Raw genomic sequence first — 7,145 nt, 5'->3', positions numbered from 1 at the left:
TTAGTAAGCTATATCCAATCCTTTCCAAGAACAGAAAGTAGCAGGAGACTGACTAGGTAGGAAGCCAAGCCAGTCCAGTACCTTTCAGTCACTGTTGCCAAGGCAGAAACAGCTCACAAAAGGCACAGAAAGCCTGCAGACAGAGGCTTATATGCTGTTTCTACATCCCTCCCACAGAGCACTGTAATTAGAAGGGAATTCAGGGAATGATCATAGCCACTGGCCAGTTACAGATGCCAGTCTTTCCTCCTCTGCTTCCCCTCCTTCTTCTTAGTTTCTGTTCCTCTGAAAGATTGCCTTCCAAATCTCCAAATCTTTTTTTTTTCTCTTGATTTGATTCAGATTAATTGATTTGGCCTCCAAACTGGGCCAAATCTTGTCCAAACTGAATCGTGGACTGGAACTTCACACATCCCTACTACCTAGGGCAGGTTTACATCACAGTAAATTACTGTGGAGTAAACCCATATAAGGCTTTTCTGTTTTTTAGGATTGATTTAATTGGCCAAGTCATGTGGAAAGCTTAACTACTTGCACTAGTATGACCCCTGGATTTTTTACAAAAGGACATTCATTTCTTTCTATATAAGCCCTTCTATTTTTATAGGTATACATTGATGTTAAAAATATAATATGACCCATTATGCCAAGGTATGTTTTTGATGGCAGCTGATACTAATGCTGATACATAACTGGCACAGTAATTCCAAATGTAAACAATGTGTATACAGCCTGAATTGCACATGGAATGGAAGTAATAACATCCAGCCTCATAGAACTTAATGGCTAACATTTTAATTACCAAACATTTAATGTTTTCCTTATTTAAGCTATTGAAGTGCCATACTCAGGGTGAGAATAATTGTTTATACTTTTTTTTTTGCTCTAAAAAGGCATTATTTCCCATTGCCTCCCTTAAATTGGATTGAGAAGACTTGACCATCATGGGTGAGCAGATACATGCTTAAAATCTCATTAATCAAATTACCACTGTATTACTAAAATGAGCACTTTAATATATGCCTAGGTCGAATGTGCAATTGATATGTGAAGATAATGAGATGCTTCAGGTCATAAAGTATTCATATGATCTAAGTAAGGTTACAGCATAGGTAAAAGATGGATACATTTCCAGATAAGAAATTGTGTTTTCTCCTAGTTGCGTTGAAACAGTAAGTCCCTATTTTCAAATGTTTTTAAATCTGTTGGATAAATTTATTTTCAATTGGGAATACAGGTTCTGGTAATGACAGAATCAACCTTTGTTCAGATCTTGAACCTATCTTCAGTAAATCTGAGCATGAATGAAAACATCTTTCCTTATGGAAAAGCACTGGAGAATTAAGCCATCAGAGCACTATGAAAAAAGACTAGATTTTGCTTTGCCATTTACCATAAGTAGAGGAATAGTTCATGACTACAGGACAATGCCAAGAAGATCCTAGCCTCCTCAAGTTTATCAAATTTTGTAGAAACTTTGAAAATCATAATATTTTGACTTTCTCCTTTCTTGTTTTGGGCTGAATAGTTTCCATTCAGTCAACCTTAAATTCAGGTGTCAGTTTCTTTTTACACCACTCTCTTCAGTTCCTTAGTAATTTTTTCCAAACCTTTAGCTTGTTACCTCCTTTGTAATCTAGACATATACAAAATAGAGCTGTTTATATTCAGTCTCATAGATACTTCACTGAAAAGGACCATCACCTCCTTGCAATATGATAATGATTTTGCATTTAAATTAGAATGGGATTGCATGATCATGTTACAAATTCATATACAATGTACCTTTTGCCAACAACCCTCAGATCCAGCATTTTCCTGGGAGAATGTCATTATAGTTCCTGATAATGTTCCTTTCTTTCTTTTTTTAATTGGTAAACTATTGCCTCAGACTAATCTTATTCCAGATTAATCTAGTTGGGTAAGCATCATTTAAATAATTGTGTTTTAAAATTCCTTTTGTGCTCTACAGAATGAATTTCACTGAGTAACAGTGGGCATATCTACACAAAATATTTACTGTGCAGTTGACAAATTCACTTGTAAAATACAAGTACTACCCTGGTGTGGAGGTTTTTCATGTGCAGCACTGCACGTGTAGATACTGCCCTTGCTGGCTGGGGCACAGAGTGCTTCAGCGTGGAGCTAGCTGATGGGGAGCCCTTATGCTGAAGGACGCTTGGGTGCTTGTATACATGACCGATTTAATTATCAAGGTTTTATTTTATGCCCCCTAAATTGAAATGGTGGAGTATTAATTGAAACCCACTGTTTCAATGTTTCTGTCACATTTTGGCAAGGGGGCCCAATCCTTTTTTTGGTCATAGCTGGAGCCAGCTTAAGGGCAGGGGGTGAGCTGCCAGCAGGATGAGTGGCCTGTGATCTGTTGGGGGGGGCCCTGGTCCTTCCCTCCATGGCAGTGGCATTCCCCAGGGCCAGCCAAGTGGGCTGCTTGTGGCCAGATGCTGCCCCAGCTCAGAGGCAATACCCAGCTTGATCTAATTGTTCCCCAAGCCATCCAGGGAGTAGCACCTGCCTCCAAGCTGGTGCAGCACCCAGCATGCTAGTTGCATGCCTAGCAAGCCCCAGGGGGTGCTATCACTGTGGAGGGAAGGAATGAGAACCCCCACAGCTCAGGGACTGCTCAGCCCACTGGCACCTCACCCCCTGGCTTTGGAAAGGGTCCACCCAAAAAAAAGGACTAGGCCCCTCCGCTGCTGAAGGCAGAAGAGGTGAGGGGCCTGATCCTCTTTTCTTTTTGCAGAGCCTGCTCACCTCTCCAACAGCTGAGCGGTGAGCTGCAGCTCGGCCGAGTGGTCCCTGAACTGCAGGGAGGAGTGGGGGGAATGGTCCTTCCCTCCATGATGGTGGCACCCCCAAGCCACCTGGGTGGGCTGCTAGTAGGCTGAGTGCTGCCCCAACACAGAGGCAGTACCTGGCCAGATCCAACTCTTCCCCAAGCCTACTGGGGCTTTTAGTGTCCCATGCACTGTCCTTGCTGTCTTTCTGTCACCTGGGACAACCCAGGAATGGGCTGGCTTGCCCCTGGGGAAGTGCAGGTAGGTGGCAGGAGGGCGGCTGGGTGTGCTGGTACTGGAGAAGACAGTGGGGATGGTGTACAGGGCACTGGAAGCCTGATCAGGCTCATGGAAGAGTTAGTTGTGGCTGGGTGCTTTGTCTGAGCTGGAACAGCACCTAGCCTGTAGGCTGACCTTCTGGGTCTCCTGCCAGTCCAGGCTGCTCTGACCTGGCTTGACATGCTGCACACAAATAAACTCCAGAGCAATATGCTCCAGAACTTTTGCTCCCAGGCACACATTCAAACCACATGCCTGGGAGTAAAAAAAAACTTTGGAGTTTATTGCTCTGGAGTTATTTGTGCACATTAATTGCATGTGTAGACATGCCCACAGACAGGCAGACAAAACCACTTATTTCCTTCCTTGCAAGATCAAAAGAGTTGTAAAGTATTCGGACTATGGTAGGTAAAATATATTATCAAAAAATGTATATAAATAAATGTTGGAATACAAGTGTATCCAGATACTATCCAAAGCAGAATACAGAAAGCTAATATTAAAGATTTTAAAAGGAAAACATTGAAGCTTTTGGGGAAAATAATGGATTTTATTTCATTACCAAGGTGTAAAAGATGGGTTTATTTATTTTATTTATTTATTTTTTCTTAATAGATAATTTATTTCCAGGGCAATGTCCACTGAACAGGTCATTCTTTTTCTCTGATGTCAAGTCAAAAGGAATCTAAGTCAGTGGAAATTAAATTCAGTTTTTCTGCTTCACTTTTTTTGTTTTCAAACACCACAAAAGTCGCATGTCTAGATTAGAGATCTAGCTTTCTTGAGCCATTGTCAACCGTATTGTCTTATTTTGTGTTGTGAAGAACTGGTATTAATTCAGTAGACAAATATTTAAAAGGTTTAAAGATATAAGATTGCCTGGTTGATTCCCATACCCAAGCATCAAAATTCAGTGAACTCAAAGGCTGTTACCTTCTGAGTTCCTTATTAACAAGCTAAAACTGTAAAGTGTAAAAAATCACTGTTACATCACTTCACTTCTTATTATGCTTGTTTTAGTGCAAGGCATTGTAAGGCATAATACCTAAAACTAAAATTAATGTCATAAAATTAATAGCACTATAAAATTAAGACTAATTTAGTTAGCCAGGGGTACTCAACCCCTGGCTCACAGCCAGATCCAGCCGAGGGAGCTACATCATAAACATAGGTGACAGGTAGGGGGTGCGCATGCCCCCCCTGACAGGGCCAGTGGGCCCCTGATGACTGACATTGATACTTTCAGCAGGGCTGGTGCTTTCCCTGACAGGGCTTTGCCATCACTGCCTTCTGCGGGTGCCCCCCCCAGATTCAGGAGTCACCAGTCACTCATGGTCATACACAGCTTGCTATGTCATATGCCTGAAAATCTGGCAGCAGCTTACAGCATTAATTGCTGCTCCCCTGCTGCCAGATTTAATGACCTGTGGGGACCCCAGTGGGCCAGATGGCAAGTACCATGTCCCTGCATGCTAGATCAGGTGAATGGGCTGGGATGGTGCAGGGCTGGATCCCAGCATTTGGTGCTGGATCTAGGCAACACAGATCCTGATCTAGGCGCCTTGGGCCAACCCCGCCCTCCAGCCATGCCACTCATCAAGCCTGCAGGGCCACAAGTTTAAGCATTACCACAATCAGTGAATCTTAAAACTGGATTTAAAAATTTGTGCCAGTGAATATAAGAGTTCAGAGTGAACAGAATACCAACCAGTAATTTGTTTTCATCCAAACCAATATTGATTATGTTTGTGGAAGTAGAATGATGCTTTAATGTTAAAATCCATCATCTTAATAAAACAATACCTGTTGTGAAAGCATTTAGGTTTCTATACCCACAAAGCATATCTCAGCCACTATTGTACCCAGTGGCAATGCGTGCGGGTGCACGGGGATGTATGTGCACCCCGTGAGAGTGCTGGTGCACCCCCTAACAGGCTGCATGTCCTGCCTAGGTAATGGGCAGTGGGGGCAGGTGAGAGCATCGGTGCCTCTTCACAAGCATGGGCCAGGGAGTGGGAGTGCCTGGGTGAAGAGCTGCAACCACTTCCGGGAGCACCGCATTGCTTCCCAGTCAATGAGACTGGCCCCAGGGTGGACCTCCCCTTGGTCACTGACTCTTCACTGTAGGTGCATGCATGCCTCTGACTAAGGGGGAATCTGTAGTCCATGATTGTGCCCTGTGCTTCTCAACCTAATTACACAACACCTTTTTAAATTTCTGTATGCATGTAGTTACCATCCCTCAATACTGATGCCCGTAAAAGCATGATGTAATAATTTGTGTAGGGAGAGGTTAGCTGAAAAAAATGTCTATATGCAAAACAGCAATTAGAGTGGCTGATGGAAGATTATCTTTGTGGTGGACAGAGTTAAGGCTGCAGATCACTGTGCCATTGTGTGTGGTGTGAAGCAGTTGTGACAGTTGTACTGTCTTTGTATGTACCTGGAAAAGTGAGGGTCTGCATTATTAATAACTAATAGGGACATGTTTAGATGAAATAGGGGCCCTAATTGAAGCAGTGGGTTTTTAGAAACACCACCTCAATTTAAGTTGTTTAAACCCCCATGATGTGCACACACGCCACTGACTTACCTGCCTCTCCTGTGGGGAGGGGAGGGCAAGCTGCTGGCAGGTGGAGCAATCCCTGTGCTGCAAGGTGCAGTTGGTACTTCCCTCCACAGCAGCAGTGACCCCACCCCCAGGTGGCACCAGCCAACAGGCAGTCCTGGGGGCACCATAGCCATGGACGGAAGCACCGAGCCCCTGCACAGCTCAGGCAGGCTTGGGGTGGGGGCGGGGTGGGGGGATGAGGCTCACCATTTTTCTTTGGCAGAGCCTCCTTTTCCAGGCTCCTGCGAGGCTGCTGCAGGGCTTCCTGCAATGCCATGGAGCTGCATGTAGCTGGGTTCTTCATTCTGTGGCAGTAGGGGCAGCAAACTAAATCTTCTCAAAGGTGTTTTAGTTTGCTGCACCCCAAGTCATTTAAGGTTCATTACACTGCCAAATTTCCTACAGTGGCTGGAATTAATGAGCAATACATCACTGAGGCATGAAAACACCAACACCATTAAAGCATTTCAAAAGCATTTAGCTCACTTTAAAATGTCATGCACACATACTTCTTGTTTTGTCTACACACGGCCTAAAAGTTTTATTTACTTCCTTCTGTGAGTAAAAGGTGTGCATTATGTGTGTAGCAACTGTAATTTCTTCATCAGGGTTTACCTGGGGTTAAATGGGGATGGGTGTTTGTAGTTATGTAGAAAGAAGAAAGCTACTGAGAGACTATTTTGTAGACAGCCATGAACAAACTCTGCTGTCAAAAGAAGTGCATTATTATTCCTGTTTGGTTATAGAATAATATTTGAGAGAAATATGGCCCAAGACAGAAGGTTTTTTTATTAATTTTGGTGTGCATTACAAATATGCCTCCCAATTAATGGTATGTATATGGGCCCAGTTGCCATCCATCAGTCAAGTTTGTATGAGCCTTAAAACTTTGCCCATTAACCAACCAGGTTTGTGTGCACCCAGACTCATCAGCATTGCTTGTGTGCACAAATATTCCATTAGCTAGTGAGAATCTATCCTTCAATCAAGTTCTTCAAAGATGCAATGCATCTTCCGTGATGCAAAAGTGAACTATGAAAAGTAGAACCACAAATAAACAAACAAGCCTGAGACCAAATTTAAAAAACCATATTAAGAAGTTTATGAAAATAAACTAAACAAAACTATGTTGAATATTTAAACAGCATAAAAGCAAATCCCACACAAAAAATGAAATCAATTTACTACCTGATTATAGAAAAAGACAAAAATGGATGTTCTATCATCAAACCTATACTAGGACATCATGAAATACCTAGCAGAAACCAAATAGTGCTTTAAGGTCCTAAAGAAAACTTTACCATCTATCTGACTTTTATATTGTAGTTGGGCCTAGAAATCAAACAGGTTATGACTGTATGGTTGCAGATATTATGCAACCATGTAGCAAAACCCCCAGTTTTTCTTTTTTTTAAGTTTATTTTAAAATGCCCTCCCTCCCTCCACTTCTCCAACAA

Source organism: Gavialis gangeticus, unplaced genomic scaffold (genome assembly GCF_001723915.1).
Source record: "Gavialis gangeticus isolate Ggan-Ray unplaced genomic scaffold, GavGan_comp1, whole genome shotgun sequence".
Classification (NCBI taxonomy): Eukaryota; Metazoa; Chordata; order Crocodylia; family Gavialidae; genus Gavialis; species Gavialis gangeticus.
Note: the sequence above shows the minus strand (reverse complement) of the source record.